The sequence below is a fragment of the Balaenoptera acutorostrata genome, chromosome 3 (genome assembly GCF_949987535.1).
Source record: "Balaenoptera acutorostrata chromosome 3, mBalAcu1.1, whole genome shotgun sequence".
In the NCBI taxonomy this organism is placed as follows: domain Eukaryota; kingdom Metazoa; phylum Chordata; class Mammalia; order Artiodactyla; family Balaenopteridae; genus Balaenoptera; species Balaenoptera acutorostrata.
Window position 1 is genome coordinate 131,239,912 of NC_080066.1, and position 18,038 is coordinate 131,257,949.

An 18,038-nucleotide genomic window follows, 5' to 3' on the forward strand; every position below is an offset into this window, starting at 1 on the left:
TAGGTAGGTTTATTCCTAGGTATTTTATTCTTTTTCTTGCAGTGGTAAATGGGAATGTTTCCTTAATTTCTCTTTCAGATTTTTCATCATTACCGTGTAGGAATGCAAGAGATTTCTGTGCATTAATTTTGTATCCTACAACTTTACCAAATTCATTGATTAGCTTTAGTAGTTTTCTGGTGGCATCTTTAGGATTCTCTATGTATAGTATCATGTCATCTGCAAACAGTGACAGCTTTACTTCTTCTTTTCCGATTTGGATTCCTTTTATTTCTTTTTCTTCTCTGATTGCTGTGGCTAAAACTTCCAAAACTATGTTGAATAATAGTGGTGAGAGTGGACAACCTTGTCTTGTTCCTGATCTTAGTAGAAATGGTTTCAGTTTTTCACCATTGAGAACGATGTTGGCTGTGGGTTTGTCATCTATGGCCTTTATTATATTGAGGTAAATTCCCTCTATGCCTACTTTCTGGAGGGTTTTTATCATAAACTGGTGTTGAATGTTGTCAAAAGATTTTTCTGCATCTATTGAGATGATCATATGGTTTTTCTCCTTCAGTTTGTTAATATGGTGTATCACATTGGTTGATTTGCATATATTGAAGAATCCTTGAATTCCTGGGATAAACCCCACTTGATCATGGTGTATGATCCTTTTAATGTGCTGTTGGATCCTGTTTGCTAGTATTTTGTTGAGGATTTTTGCATCTATGTTCATCAGTGATATTTGCCTGTAGTTTTCTTTCTTTGTGACATCTTTGTCTGGTTTTGGTATGAGGGTGATGGTGGCCTCATAGAATGAGTTTGGGAGTGTTCCTCCCTCTGCTATATTTTGGAAGAGTGAGAAGAATAGGTGTTAGCTCTTCTCTAAATGTTTGATAGAATTCACCTGTGAAGCCATCTGGTCCTGGACTTTTGTTTGTTGGAAGATTTTTAATCACAGTGTCAAATTCAGTGCTTGTGATTGGTCTATTTATATTTTCTGTTTCTTCCTGGTTCAGTCTCAGAAAGTTGTGCTTTTCTAAGAATTTGTCCCTTTCTTCCGGGTTGTCCATTTTATTGGCATATAGTTGCTTGTAGTAATCCCTCTTGATTCTTTGTATGTCTGCAGTGTCAGTTGTTACTTCTCCTTTTGTACTTCTAATTCTATTGATTTGAGTGTTCTCCCTTTTTTTCTTGATGAGTCTGGCTAATGGTTTATCAATTTTGTTTATCTTCTCAAAGAACCAGCTTTTAGTTTTATAGATCCTTGTGCTTGTTTCCTTCATTTGTGTGTCATTTATTTCTGATCTGATCTTTATGATTTCTTTCCTTCTGCTGGCTTTGGGGTTTTTTTGTTCTTCTTTCTCTAATTGCTTTAGGTGCAAGGTTAGGTTGTTTATTTGAGATGTTTCTTGTTTCTTGAGGTAGGATTGTATTGCTTTAAACTTCCCTCTTAGAACTGCTTTTGCTGCATCCCATAGGTTTTGGGTCATCGTGTTTTCATTGTCATTTGTTTCTAGGTATTTTTTGATTTCCTCTTCGATTTCTTCAGTGATATCTTGGTTATTTAGTAGTGTATTGTTTAGCCTCCATGTGTTTGCATTTTGTACTGATTTTTTCCTGTAATTGATATCTAGTCTCATAGCGTTGTGGTCGGAAAAGATACTTCATACAATTTCAATTTTATTAAATTTACCAAGGCTTGATTTGTGACCCAGGATATGATCTATCCTGGAGAATGTTTCATGAGCACTTGAGAATAAAGTATATTGTTTTTCGATGTAATGTCCTATAAATATCAGTTATGTTCATCTTGTTTAATGTGTCATTTAAAGCTTGTGTTTCCTTATTTCCATGCTATTTTGATTACTGTAGCTTTGCAGTATTGTCTGAGGTCTGGGAGAGTGATATCTCCAGCTATGTTCTTTTTTCTTAAGATTGTTTTAGCAATTCTGGGTCTCTTGTTCTACCATATAAATCTAGGATTATTTGTTCGAAATAACTTTTCTAGTTCTGTGAAAATGTTATATTTTGATAAGGATTGCATTATATCTATAGATGACTTGGGGTAGTATGGCAATTTTAACAACATTAATTCTTCCAATCTAAGAGCACAGGGTATCTTTCCATTTCTTTGTATCATCTTCAATTTCCTTTGTGTTTTATAATTTTCAGAGTATAGGTCTTTTACCTCCTTGGTTAAGTTTATTCTTTTGATGCAATTTTAAATGGGATATTTTTAAACTTTCTGATAGTTCATTATTTGTGTATAGAAAAATAACAGGTATCTAGATTAATCTTGTATCCTGCAACTTTGCTGAATTCAGTTATTAGTTGGAATAGTTTTTTGATGGCGATTTTAAGGTTTTCTGTGGGAAGTATATCATCTGCAAATAGTGACAGTTTTATGTCTTCCCTTCCAATTTAGATGCCTTTTATTTCTCTATTTTCTCTTATCTGATTGCTGTGGTTAGGACTTCCAATACTTTGTTAAATAGAAATGGTGAGAGTTGGCATCCTTTTCCAGTTTCTGAATTTAGAGGAAATGCTTTCAGCTTTTCACTGTTGAGTATGATGTTAGCTGTGGATTTATCATAAATGACCTTTATTATGTTGAGATATGTTTCCTCTATACCCACTCTGGTGAGAGTTTTTATAATGAATCGATGTTGAATATTGTCAAGTACTTTTTCTGCATCTATTGAGGTAATCATGTGATTGTTTTTTAGTCCTTACTTTTGTTACTGTAGTGTATCACTTGGATTGATTTGCAAATATTGAACCATTCTGGAGCTCCTGGAATAAATCTAATTTTATCATGGTGTATGATCTTTTTCATATATTGTTAGATTCAGTTTGCTAATTTTTTTAAAAAATTTATTTATTTATTTATGGCTGTGTTGGGTCTTCGTTTCTGTGCGAGGGCTTTCTCTAGTTGTGGCAAGTGGGGGCCACTCTTCATTGTGGTGCGCGGGCCTCTCACTATCGCGGCCTCTCTTGTTGCGGAGTGCAGGCTCAGTAATTGTGGCTCACGGGCCCAGTTGCTCCGCGGCATGTGGGATCCTCCCAGACCAGGGCTCGAACCCGTGTTCCCTGCATTGACAGGCAGATTCCCAACCACTGTGCCACCAGGGAAGCCCCAGTTTGCTAATTTTTTTGTTGAGGCTTTTTGCATCTATATTCATCAAAGATACTGGCCTGTCATTTTCTTTTCTTCTCTTTTCTTTCTTTCTTTTTTTTCCTGTGTGTGTGTGTGTGTGTGTGTGTGTGGTGTCTTTGTCTGGTTTTGGTATCAGGGTACTGGTGGCCTCATAGAATGAATTTGGGAGTGTTTTGTTCTCTTCAATTTTTTTGGAATAATTTGAGAAGGCTAGGTATTTGTTCTACTTTATGTTTGGTAGAATTTCCCTGTGAAGCTCTCCAGACTTGGACTTTTGTTTTCTGGGAGGTTTTTATTTTTATTTTTTTAATTACAAATTCAGTTTTACTACTAGTGATCAGTCTGTTCAAATTGTCTATTTCTTCTTGATTCACTGTTGGAAAGTTACATGTTTCCAGAAATTGTTCATTTCTTCTAGGTTGTTAGAATTTGTTGGCACATAACTGTTCATGGTATTCTCTTATGATTTTTTGTATCTCTGTGGTATTTTTTGTTGTTTCTCCTCTTTCATTTCTTATTTTGTTTATTTGGGTTCTTTATCTTTTTTTCTTGGTGAGCCGAAAGGTTGATCAATTGTTTTTATCTTTTCAAAAATCAGCCCTTGGTTTCACTGACCTTTTAAATTGTTTTTTGTTCTTTATTGTATTTCATCTCTGATCTTCATTATTTCTTCCTTCTGGTGACTTTGGTCTTTGTTATTTTTCTAATTCCTTTAGGTGGGAGGTGAGGTTGTTTATTTGAGATTTTTCTGGTTTCTTGAGGAAGGCCTGTATTGTTACAAACATCCTTCTTAGAATTGCTTTTGCCACATTCCATAGATTTTGGAATGTGTTTCGCTTTTCATTTGTCTAAAGGTATTTTCTGTTTTCTCCTTTGATTTCTTCATTGACCTTTTTTTTTTTAATTTAGTAGCATGTTGTTTAGCATTCACATGTTTCTTTTCCCATTTTTCTTTCTGCAATTGATTTCTAGTTTTATAACTGTTGTGGTTAGAAAAAAATGCTTGATATAATTTCTATCCTTTTAAATTTGTTGAGACTTGTTTTGTAGCCTAGCATGTGATTGGACCTGGAGAACACTCCTTTTCACGTGAAAAGAATATGTATTCTGTTGTTTTGGGGTGGAATGTCCTGTGTATATTTATTAAGTACATTTGATCTAATGTGTCATTTAATGCCAGTATTTACTGATTTTTTCATCTAGAAGATCTGTCCATTGATGTAAGTGGGGTGTTAAGGTCTCCTACTATTGTTGCATTATTATTGTCAACTTATCTCTTCATGTCTGTTAATATTTGCTTTATATATTAATGTGCTCCTGTTTTAGGTGCATATATGTTAATGAATGTTATACCCTCTTGTATTGATCCCTTTCTCAGGACATAATGTCCTTCTTTGTCTTTTGTTATAGACTTTATTTTAAAGTCTACTTTGATATGAGTATTGCTACCCAGCTTTCTTGTAGTTTCCATTTGCATGAAATTTCTTTTTCTATTCTTTCACTTTCAATCTGTGTGTGTCATCAAGCTCTGATGTGAGTCTCTTCTAAGCAGCATATAGGTGGGACTTATTTTTTTATCCAATCAGCCACCCTATGTCTTTTGATTGGAGCATTTAGTCCATTGACATTTAAAGTCATTATTGAGAGGTATGTACTTACTGCCATTTTGTTACTTGTTTTCTGGTTGGTTTTATACTTCTGTTATTTTTTTTTAATTGAAGTATAATTTACAATGTTGTGTTAATTTCTGTTGTACAAAGTGATTTAGTTATACACATATATATAGATTCTTTTTTAAAATATTCTGTTCCATTATGGTTTATTATATGATATTGAATATAGTTGTCTGTGCTATATAGTAGGACCTTGTTTATCCATTCTATGTATAATAGCTTACATCTGCTAACCCCAACCTCCTACTCCATCCCTCTCCCAACCCCCTCCCCCTGGGCAACCACAAGTCTGTTCTCTATGTCCATGTGTCTGCTTCTGTTTTATAGACAGGTTCATTTGTATCATATTTTAGATGACACATATAAATGATATCATATGGTATTTGTCTTTCTCTTAATGACTTCACTTAGTATGTTGATCTCTAGTTGCATCCAGTAATGCTGCAAATCGCATTATTTTGTCCTTTTTTATGGCTAAGTAGTATTCCATTTTATATATTTTACATATATAAATTTATATATATAATGTATATATTTCATATATATTCTATTTTATATATATAATTTTTATGTGTGTATATATATATATATATATATACACACACACACACATACCATATCTTCTTTATCCATTCACCTATCGATGGGCATTTAGGTTGCTTCCATGTCTTGGCTATTGTGAATAGTGCTGCTATGAACACTGGGGTGCATGTATCTTTTTAAATTATAGTTTTGTCTTGATATATGTTCAGGAGTGGGATTGTTGGATCATATTTTAATTCTATTTTTGGTTTTCTGAGGAACCTCCATACTGGCCTCACCAACTTACATTCCCACCAATATTGTAGGAGTGTTGCCTTTTCTCCACACCTTCTCTAGCATTTGTTATTTGTAGACTTTTTAATGCTGGCCATTCTGACTGGAGGAGGTAGTACCTTATTGTAGTTTTGATTTGCATTTCTCTAATAATTAGTGACATTGAGCATCTTTTCATGTGCCTATTGGCCATTTGTATGTCTTCTTTGGAGAAATGTCTATTTAGGTCTTCTGCCCATTTTTCGACTGGGTTGTTTGGTTTTTTTTTGCTGTTGAGTTGTATGAGTTGTTTGTATATTTTGGAAATTAATCCCTTGTCAGTCTCATCATTTGCAAATATTTTCTCTCATTCTGTTGACTGTCTTTTCCTTTTGTGTATGGTTTCCTTTGCTGTGCAAAAGCTTGTAACTTTGATTAGGTCCCATTTGTTTATTTTTGTTTTTATTTCTATTGCCTTGGGAGGTCTGACCTAAGAAAACGTTGGTACAATTTATGTCAGAGAATATTTTGCCTATGATCTCTTCTAGGAGTTTTATGGTGTCATGTGTTATGTTTAAGCCTTTAAATCATTTTGAGTTTATTTTTCTGTATGGTGAGAGGGTGTGTTCTAACTTCATTGATTTACATGTGGCTGTCCAACTTTCCAAACACCACTTGCTGAAGAGACTGTCTCTTTCCCATAGTATATTCTTGTCTTCTTTGTTGAAGATTAATTGACCATATGTGTGGGTTTATTTCTGGGTTCTCTATTCTGTTCCATTGATCCGTATGTGTGTTTTTGTGCCAATACAGTGCTGTTTTCTGTTTCTTGTTTTTTGTTTGTTTGTTTTGGCCATGCCAAGTGGCCACATGTCTTGCAGGATCTTACTTCCCCAACCAGGGATCGAACCTGTGCCCCCTGCAGTGGAAGCACAGAGTCCTAACCACTGGACCACCAGGGAATTCCCAATACCATGCTCTTTTGATTACTGTAGCTTTATAGTATTGTCTGAAGTCTGGGAGGGTTATGCCTCCTGCTTTGTTCTTTTTTTATTTTTAACATTTTTATTTATTTTTGGCTGTGCTGGGTCTTTGTTGCTGTGCGCAGGCTTTCTCTAGTTGCAGCGAGTGGGGGCTACTCCTCGTTGTGATGCATGGGCTTCTCATTGCGGTGGCTTCTCTTGTTGCGGAGCACGGGCTCTAGGTGCGCAGGCTTCAATAGTTGTGGCTCGCGGGCTCTAGAGCACAGGCTCAGTAGTTGTGGCACACAGGCTTAGTTGCTCCGTGGCATGTGGGATCTTCCTGGACCAGGGAATGAACCTGTGTCCCCTGCATTGGCAGGCAGATTCTTATCCTCTGCACCACCAGGGAAGCCCTCCTGCTTTGTTCTTTTCTCTTCAGAATTGTTTGTCAATTGTGGGTCTTTTATGGTTCCCCATAAATTTTAGGATTATTTGTGCTAGTTCTGTGAAAAATGTCATGGATAATTTGATAGGGATTGCATTAGATCTGTAGATTGCTTTGGGTAGTATTGCCATTTTAACAGTATTAATACTTCCAATCTAAGAGCATGGGCTATCTTTCCATTTCTTTGAATTGTGTTCAATTTCCTTTATTAATTTTTTATAGTTCTCAGAGTTTAAGTCTTTCACCTCCTTCATCAGGTTTATTCCTAAGTATTTTATTCTTTGGGATGTGATTTTTAAAGGTACGATTTTTGCACATTCCCTTTCTGATATTTCATTGTTAGTGTAAAGAAATGCAACCGATATCTGTATGTTAATCTTGTATCCTGTTTCCTTGCTGAATTCGTTTATCTGTTCTACTAGTTTTTGTGTGGAGTCTTTAGGGTTTTCTATGTATATAGTATCATGTCATCTGCACGTAATGACAATTTTACATGTTCACTTCCAATTTGGATACCTTTTATTTCTTTTTCTTGTCTGATTGCTGTGGCTAGGACTTCCAATACTATGTTGAATAGAAGAGGTGAGAGTGGGCATCCTTGTCTTGTTCCAGATTTTAGTGGAAGGCTTTCAGCTGTTCACCATTGAGAATTATATTGGCTGTGGGTTTGTCATAAGTAACTTTTATTATGTTGAGATATGTTTCCTCTATACCCACTTTGGTAAGAGTTTTTATCATGAATGGATATTGAACTTTGTCAAATGTTTTTCTGCATCTACTGAGATGATCATGTGGTTTTTGTGTTTTCTTTTGTTAATGTGGTGTATCACATTGATTGATTCGCATATGTTGAACCATCCTTGTGAACTTGGAATGAATCCCACTTGGTCGTAGTGTATGATCTATTTTATGTGTTGTTGGATTCAGTTTGCTAATATTTTGTTGAGAATTTTTGCATCTGTATTCATCAAAGATACTGTCCTGTAATTTTCTTTTTTGGTGGTGTCTTTATCTGATTTTGGTATCAGGATGATGATGGCTTCATAGAAGGTCTTTGGGAGTGTTCCCTCATCTTCAGTCTTTTGGAAGAGTCTGAGAAGGCTCAGTATAAGTTCTTCTTCATATGTTTGGTAGAATTCGCCTGTGAGGACATCTGGTCCTGGACTTTTGTTTGTAGGGAGTTTTTTTACATTACAGATTCTATTTCATTTCTAGTGATCAGTCTGTTCAAATTATCTATTTCTTCTTGATTCAGTTTTGGTGGGCTGTATGTTTCTAGAAACTTGTCCATTTCTTCTAGATTTTTGAATTTGTTGGCATATAATTGTTCATAGTATTCCCTTATGGTTTTTTGTATTTCTGTGGTATTGCTTGTTATGTCTCTTTTTTCACTTCTTATTTTATTTGGGTTCTCTTTCTTTTCTTCTTGGTGAGTGTGGCCAGAAGTTTGTCAATTTTGTTTACCCTTTCAGAGAACCAGCTCTTGGTTTTATTGATTTTTTTTTCTATTTTAAAAACTCTTTATTTTATTTATTTCCTCTCTGATCTTTATTTCCTTCCTTCTGCTGACTTTAGGTTTTGTTTGTTCTTCTTTTTCTAATTCTTTTAAATGGTAGGTTAGATTGTTTTTTGCAATTTTCCTTGTTTTTTTTTTTTTTTTAGGAAGGCCTGTATTGCTATGAACTTCCATCTAAGAACAGCTTTTGCTGCATCTCATAGATTTGTATCATTGTGTTTTCACTGTCATTTGTCTCAAGGTATTTTAAAATTTCCTGTTTGATTTCATTGTTGGCTTATTGGTTTTTTAGTAGCATGTTGTTCAGTCTCCATGTAATCATTTTTTTCTCATTTCTTTTTCTGTGGCTGGTTTCTAGTTTCATGCTGTTGTAGTCAGAAGAGGTGCTTGAGATAACTTCTATACTCTTAAATTATTTGATGCTTGTTTTTTTGTCCTAGTATGTGGTCAATCCTAGAAAATGTTCTATGTGCACTTGAAAGGAATGTGTATTCTGCTTTTCTTGGATGTGATGTCCTGAAAATATCAATTAAGTCTAACTGTTCTGTTTTATCATTTAGGATCTCTGTTGCCTTATCAATTTTCTGTCTAGATGATCTGTCCATTGATATGAGTGGGGTGTTAAAGTCTCCTACTATTATTGTATTCCTGTCAATTTCTCCCTTTACGTCTGTTAGTATTTTATGTGTTTGGGTGCTTCTGTATTAGGTGCATATATGTTGATGAGTGTAAAATCCTCTTCTTGTATTGATCCTTTTATCATTATAGAGTGTCCTTCTTTATCTTGCTTTATGGCCTTTGTTTTAAAGTCTATTTTGTCTGATATGAGTGCCCGCTTTCTTGTCATTTCTGTTTGCATGAAATATCTTTTTCCATTCCCTCACTTTCAATCTATGTGTGTCCTTTGACCTAAAGTGGGTCTCCTTTAGGCAACATATTGTATGCTCTTGTTTTTTCAGTCCTATCTGCCACTCTGTCTTTTCTTTTATCTTTAAAATTTTTAAAATTTTATATTGGAGTATAGTTGATTTACAATGTTGTGTTAGTTTCAGGTGTACAGCAAAGTGATTCAGTTATACATATACATATATCTATTCTTTTTCAAATTCGTTTCCCATTTAGGTTATTACAGTATATTAGGCAGAGTTCCCTGTGCTATACTGTAGGTTCTTGTTGGTTATCTATTTTAAATATAGTAGTGTGTATATGTCAGTCCCAAGCTCCCAATGTATCCTCCCCTCTACCTTTCCCTTTCCCCCTACCTTTGGTAAACATAAGTTTGTTTTCTAAATCTGTGAGTCTGTTTCTGTCTTGTAAATAATTTCATTCTTATCATTTTTTTTAAGATTCCACATATAAACAATATCATATGACATTTGTCTTTGTCTGACTTACTTCACTCAGTATGACAATCTCTAGGTCCATCCATGTTGCTGCAAATGGCATTATCTCATTCTTTTTAATGTCTGAGTAATATTCCATTGTATATATGTACCACATCTTCTTCTCCTTCTCCTTCTCCTTCTTCTTCGTCATCTTCTTTTCGGCCACAAATCATGGCTTGTGGGATCTTAGTTTCCTGATTGAACTAAGGGATTGAACCTGGGCCCTTGGCAGTGAGAGCATGGAGTCCTAACCACTGGACTGCCAGGGAATTTCCTGTACCATATCTTCTTTATCCATTCTTCTGTCAATGTACATTTAGGTTGCTTTTGTGTCTTGGATATTGTAAGCAGTGCTTCAGTGAACACTGGGGTTCATGTATCCTTTCAAACCATGGCTTTGTCCGAATATAGGCCCAGAAGCGGGGAGGGCTTCCCTGGTGTTCCAGTGGTTAAGAATCTGAGCTTCCACTGCAGGGGATGTGGGTTCAATCCCTGGTCAATGAAGTTCCACATGCCGCAAGGTGTGGCCAAAAAAAAAGGATGATGGGAAAACTGAGGACCAGAGGGGAAGGCATGTGCCGGGTCACCTGACTGTGCCTCTATTTTCAGTTAAGTCTCCAGGGCTCCAGGATCAGTCTGCTTCGATTCACATCCTGGCTCTGCCCAGGAGTGGGATTGCTGGATCATATGATAACTCTATTTTTAGTTTTTTAAGGAAACTGCATACTGTTCTCCATGGTGGCTGTACCAATTTACATTCCCACCAACAGTGTAGGAGGGTTCCATTTTTCTCCACACCCTCTCCAGCATTTTTTGTTTGTAGACTTTTTAATGATGGCCATTCTGATTGGTGTGAAGTGATATCTCATTGTAATTTATTTTTTTATTTTTTTAATTTATGGCTGTGTTGGTTCTTCGTTTCTGTGCAAGGGCTTTCTCTAGTTGTGGCAAGTGGGGGCCACTCTTCATCATGGTGCACGGGCCTCTCACTGTCACAGCCTCTCTTGCTGCATAGCACAGGCTCCAGACGCGCAGGCTCAGCAATTGTGGCTCACGGGCCTAGTTGCTCCGTGGCATGTGGGATCTTCCCAGACCAGGGCTCGAACCCGTAGTCCCCTGCATTGGCAGGCAGACTCCCAACCACTGCACCACCAGGGAAGCCCCCTCATTGTAATTTTGATGTGCATTTCTCTAATAATTAGTGATGTTGAGCATCTTTTCATGTGCCTCTTGGCCATTTGTATGTCTTCTTTGGAGAAATGTCTGTTTGGGTCTTCTGCCCATTTTTTGATGGGGTTGTTTGTTTGTTTTTTGATATTGAGCTGCATGAGGTGTTTGTGAATTTTGGAGATTAATCCCTCATCGGTCACATAGTTTGCAAATATTTTCTCCTGTTCTGTGGTGTGTCTTTTCGTTTTGTTTATGGTTTCCTTTGCTGTGCAAAAGCTTTTGAGTTTAACTACGTCCTATTTGTTTTTATTTCCATTACTCTAGGAGACAGATCAAAAAAGATGTTGCTGCGATTTATGCCAAAGAATGTTCTGCCTATGTTTTCCTCTAAGAGTTCTGTAGTATCCGGTCGTACATTTAGGTCTTTAATCCATTTTGAGTTTATTTTTGTGTATGGTATTAGAGAATGTTCTAATTTCATTGTTTTACATGTAGCTCTCCAGTTTTTCCAGCATCATTTATTGAAGAGACTGTCTTTTCTCCATTGTATATTCTTGCCTCCTTTGTCATAGGTTAATTGACCATAGGTGCATGGGTTTATTTCTGGGCTTTCTATCCTGTTCCATTGATCTATATTTTGATTTTTGTGCCAGTACCATAGTGTTTTGATTACTGTAACTTTGTAGTGTAGTCTGAAGTCAGGGAGCCTGATTCCTCCAGCTCTGTTTTTCTTTCTCAAGAGTTCTTTGGCTATTCGGGGTCTTTTGTGTTTCCATACAAATTTAAAAAATTTTTTTTGATAGGGATTGCATTAAACTTGTAGATTGCCTTGGGCAGTATAGTCGTTTTGACAATATTTATCCTTCCAATCCAAGAACATGGTATATCTTTCCAACTGTTTGTGTCATCTTTGATTTCTTTCATCAGCCTCTTATAGTTTTCTATAGTTATAGTACAGATCTTTTGCCTCCTTAGGTAGGTTTATTGCTAGGTATTTTATTTTTTTTGATGCGATGGTAAATGGAATTGTTTCTTTAATTTCTGTTTCTAATCTTTCATTGCTAGTGTATAGAAATGCAGCTGACTTCTGTGTATTAATTTTGTATCCTGCAACTTTACCCAATTCATTGATGGGCTCTAGTACTTTTCTGGTAGCATCTTTAGGATTTTCTATGTATAGTATCATGTCATCTGCAAACAGTGACAGTTTTACTTCTTCTTTTCCAATTTGGATTCCTTTTATTTCTTTTTCTTCTCTGATTGCCGTGGCTAGGACTTCCAAAACTATGTTGAATAAAAGTGGCGAGAGTGGACATCCTTGTCTTGTTCCTGATCTTGGAGGAAATGCTTTCACCTTTTAACCATTGAGTATGATGTTAGCTGTAGGTTTGTCATATTTGGCCTTTACTATGCTGAGGTATGTTCCCTCTATGCCCACCTTCTGGAGAGTTTTTATCATAAAAGGGTGTTGAATTTTGTCAAAAGCTTTTTCTGCATCTATTGAGATGATCATATGGTTTTTATCCTTCAATTTGTTAATGTGGTGTATCACATTTATTGATTTGTGGATACTGAAAAATCCTTGCATCCCTGGGATAAACCCCACTTGATCGTGGTGTATGATCATGTATTGTTTTGTTGGATTTGGTTTGGTAGTATTTTGTTGAGGATTTTTGTGTCTATGTTCACCAGTGATATTGGCCTGTGATTTTCTTTTTTTTGTGGTATCTGTCTGGTTTTGGTATCCAGGTGATGGTGGCCTCACAGAATGAGTTTGGGAGTATTCCTTCCTCTGCAATTTTTTGAAATAGTTTCAGAAGGATAGGTGTTAAGTCTTCTTTAAATGTTTGCTAGAATTCACCTGTGAAGCCATCTGGTCCTGGACTTTTGTTTGTTGGGGTTTTTTAAATCACAGTTTCATTTTTAGTACTTGAGATTGGTCTGTTTATATTTTCTATTTCTTCCTGGTTCAGTCCTGGGAGATTGTACCTTTCTAAGAATTTGTCCATTTCTTCGTGGTTGTCCAAGTTTTGGGCATATAGTTGCTTGTAATAGTCTCTTATGATCCTTTGTATTTCTTTGGTGTCCATTGTAACTTCTTTTTCATTTCTAATTTTATTGATTTGAGCCCTCTCCCTTTTTTTTCTTGATGAGTTTGGCTAAAGGTTTATCAATTTTGTTTATCTTTTCAAAGAACCAGCCTTTAGTTTCATTGATCTTTTCTATTGTTTTCTTTATCTCTATTTCATTTATTTCTGGTCTGATCTTTATTATTTCTTTCCTTCTACTAATTTTGGGTTTTGTTTGTTCTTCTTTCTCTAGTTGCTTTAGGTGTAAGGTTAGGTAGTTTGAGATTTTTCTTGTTTCCTAAGGTAAGCTTGTATTGATATAAACTTCCCTCTTAGAACTGCTTTTGCTGCATCCCATAGGTTTTGGATTGTTTTGCTTTCGTTTTCATATGTCTCTAGGTATTTTTTTTTTTAATTTCATTTATTTATTTATTTACTTATGGCTGTGTTGGGTCTTCGTTTCTGTGTGAGGGCTTTCTCCAGTTGCGGCAAGCAGGGGCCACTCTTCATCGCGGTGCACGGGCCTCTCACTATCGCGGCCTCTCCTGTTGCGGAGCACAGGCTCCAGACGCGCAGGCTCAGCAATCGTGGCTCACGGGCCCAGCTGCTCCGCGGCATGTGGGATCCCCCCGGACCAGGGCTCGAACCCGTGTCCCCCGCACCGGCAGGCAGATTCTCAACCACTGCGCCACCAGGGAAGCCCTCTAGGTATTTTTTTAATGTACTCTTTGATTTCTTCAGTGATGCATTGGTTGTTTAGTTGTATATTGCTTAGCCTCTGTGTGTGTGTGTTGTTTTTTTTTTTACAGTTTTTTCTTTGTACTTGATTTCTAATCTCATAGCATTGTGATCAGAAAGGATGCTTGATATGATTTCAATTTTCTTAAATTTACCGAGGCTCACTTTTTGGCCCAGTGTGTGATCAGTCCTGGAGAATGTTCCATATGCACTTGAAAAAAATAGTATTCTGATGCTTTTGGATGGAATGCTCTATAAATATCAATTAAGTCCATCTGGTCTAATGTGTCATTTAAGGCCTGTGTTTTCTTATTCATTTTCTGTCTGGATGATCTGCCCTAAGTCATATTAAAGAACAGAGATTGAACTTGAGGACATGGGGAGCCACTGAAAGATTTTAAACATTAGTGTGACATGCAATTTTATTTTAGGACTACTTTTTGAGGCTGTGTGGAGTACAGGTTGGAGTAGGGTAACTTTAAGATTCATGGTGACATTGGCAAGCAGATTTGGTGAAATAATGTGGACAGGCATCTGACAAGAAAGCAGTCCCAAATCTTGGCCTTTCAGATCCTTGATCTCATTTCTCCTGATCTTTTCCTCTACCCACTTCACCACCATTATGTAGACCACCTCAGAAGTCTTTTATACATCACTTTTTACCTTTCAAACTCATCCACTTTAGCACCCTCACTTCAAAATGTCTTTACTCCAAAACACTGGCTCTATCACTTCTCAGCATACAGTCATCTCTCGGTTTCCATGGGATATTTGTTCTAGGACACTCCCTCACCCCTGCTCAGATACCAAAATCTATAGATGCTCACCTCCTTTACAGTTGGCCCTCTGTATATCAGCCACTTACCCATATCCAACTCCTGTCTTCACTGCCCTCTTTACCTAGCTTAGATTCCATGCTCCTAACTAAACCTCTACCCTGGACACATCCCCGATTTTCTCTTTATCATGACCATTGTTTCTGTTATTCCCTCCTTTTCCACTGGCATCTTCTCACAGCATTTAAACTCAAGCATCTCCTATCTGAAAAACAACAGTCTTTTCTCTAGGCCATATCTCCCTCTACCACCTACTCTCCCTCCTCCCTTTCACAGCCCAACTTATTTGCTGCCTAAACTCTTTACTTCCTCTGCTCTTGTCATTTATGTGCAAATTGAAGTCACCAAGGATAATGATAGGAATATTTGTTGAGAAGACAGTGACCCAGGTGCTAAACTCTTCAATAAATGGGGGTAAAGGAGGGCAGTAGCCTAAAGGTCAGGAGATGGGACTGCTGTACAAACTTAAAGAGGAGAAGAACCATTCAATTATGACCAATCACTGATATCAGAATGAGGAGCTTGAAGCCAGATTTATACTAGTTAAAGGAAATAATGTGACATTCTTTACATAGAGGGAGGGGGAGGAAAACCATTGTGGAAGAAACCATATGTACATGTCTGTAAATATGTATACACATATATGTGTATGCTATCATTTATATAAAATTGTGTAAGTGTGAATGTGTGTATGTGTGTCTGTAAGCATAAAATTATGTCTGGAAGAGAGTTCACCAAAATATTGATAGCGGCTACCACTGGGTGGTAGGATTTTGGGTAATCTTTACCTTTTTTATAGTGCTCTTTTTAAATGCCTGAATATTCTTTCAAAATATGTATCATCTTTGAATTTAGGAAGATGCAAAGTTACTTATCATTTTGGGAGAAAATTTTAATGGATTGTTCTGAAGTGGCTCTGGTCCTTGCCTTATCTTCAATTTAACTACATGTATAATGAGCAGGAAAATAGAAATAAGGAGCAGATGGGAAGTGACTTCGTTTTCTTGTACCATGGGATTATTAGATTTAAGCAGGTGGGTGAAAATTTGTTGTAGGAAGACATCTGAATCACATCTAGGCACAAACCTAGAGGCAGAGGCTCACCCCACTTCCTGAAATCAGAAAATAAACCAACTTTCAAGTTTTTGCTTCCATCAGAAAAAATGATAATGTTGGAATGTATTGAATAGCAAAAACTAAACATTACAATATTATATGAGATAACGTAAGCCAAGCACCACTACCAAAAAGAGAGCCACAAGAATTTTGTTCTTTCTTTAGAAAATGTCATATTTACTTTGTTGCAGTTGTTACAAACCACTAATCTGAGTAAATGTCATGAGCTTGTACTACTTATTGTCAGAGTTATTAGATTGTGATTTATGGGCCCAAAAGGGATATATACTCTTTCAACTGCTGGAATATAGCACTTAACTTTTATCACACTGAAAGATGATTTTTCCTTAAATTACTTGGAAAAATTTCTTCAGTTGCTTGCTAATACATTTAAAAATTTTTGATCTTTTAAAAAATAATAAAGACTGAGAACATTTTTAAATTATATGTATAAAACAATTAGCATACATACTCTCCTGTGAGTGCCACTACAGGATGACAAACTCAAGATAGAAATGTACATACTCTTCCATCTGTATAATGAATATTGACCACCAGTTTTGTTTTTGGCATTGAGTTGGGAACTGGGAATAGCATGGTGATAAGACAGCAATCATTGTCTTAAAAGATGAGTCTAATGGAGATCAGACAAGTCAGTAGGCAGTTACACACAGTGGCATCTGCTTTACCTGGGAATGTACAGGGTGCTCATGCGAGCACATAGGAGGGGCTCCTACCCCATTCTTCAAGAGTAAGGGAAGGTATCTTGAAAAAGTTCAATAGAATTTCTTTTATTCATGGTCTTAATACAAAATTTAAATCTCCTTTAATTATATTTTTCAAAAGACCTCTAACTTTTGCCTTCTCTGGAAATATTTGAAATAAGTTACTGCAGGATTATGCCACTTAAGTAGGATATGATGGGTGGCATTTATTATACCCACTGTGACTTGGATGGACACCTTGATGAAACTCTATATGTGATATCTAGAGAATATGTAGGAATCAGGACAAAGGAGTATGGGCAGGGGACAAGGACAAAAGATAGGATAACAGGAGTAATAGTGACATTTGTCACCAGGCAGCATTTTAAAATGGTGTTTCTCTTTGAATAGACAGTACACTTCCATAAAAATGTGAGTAAACAGGAAAATCTTTCTTTGAGATCCTACCTTTTAAAGCCATTTTTATCTACTGTCTACACATCTTGAGTCCAAATTTCCCTCACTAACTGCTCCAACCCCTTATCTGTGACAGTATTCTCTGTGATGTGGTGGCCTCTGCAGCTTGTGCCCCAAGACCATGACCCTTGCTGGCCATAGTTGATTGGATTATGGAAAGACTATGCATGGTCAATCAGATTCCTTGAGAATTTGGAACTGTGACTTGGAAGTAATTGTTGGACTCCATTTGGCACTTAAACAAGAAAGTGAGGTAAAGCAGGAAATACAAACAACTCCACCCCCCACCCCGCCAGCCTCAACAAACAGGTGCAGAGAATGAAAAACATGAGACCAAGTGATGAGAAGTAGAGATAGAGAAGGAGGGGGAGAGTAGGGAAGAGCACCAAAGGTCTTTGTTTTAATGCCTCATGAAGTCTGTATTTCCTGCCCTTTGTTTCCATGAACCAAATATAATTCCTTATAGTTAATCCCCTTTTACGTAGACTAGTCAGAACAGGTTTCTGTTTCTTTGTCAAATTCTTCCTAAGGTAGCAAGAGTAAAAGACATGGATAAAGTGTCTCTTACCTCAGGAAAAATACTTGTGTGCTATCAGGTGTAGAGATAGAGGAGGGGGCAGTGTATACTAGAGATATCCTGAGCCCCCACTGGACCTTTAGGTGTTGCTTCATGACTGTCATTTGCGTGTGTGTGTGGGATACATTTGCTTAACAGCCCCTCCTGTTCCTTATGTGCCCCCTTAACGCTTCCTTTTGGCATTTACCTCTTCTGCCAACTGCCTCAGTTTCCCCTGTTTCCCCATTTTCTACATGCCAGGGAAATAGGAAAAATGTTTGATTATGCTGAACTTTTCATAATAGACCACAGGCATGCGGATAGGCTGCCATAAATGGTTTCTAGTCAGTTTCCTCTTCTGTACCATTGAAATACCGTCTACTCTTCAGAATTGCTATGAGGGTAAGGAAGGTAAAGTTAAGTGCCTAGTACCACACTTAGTAAATTTCTATCT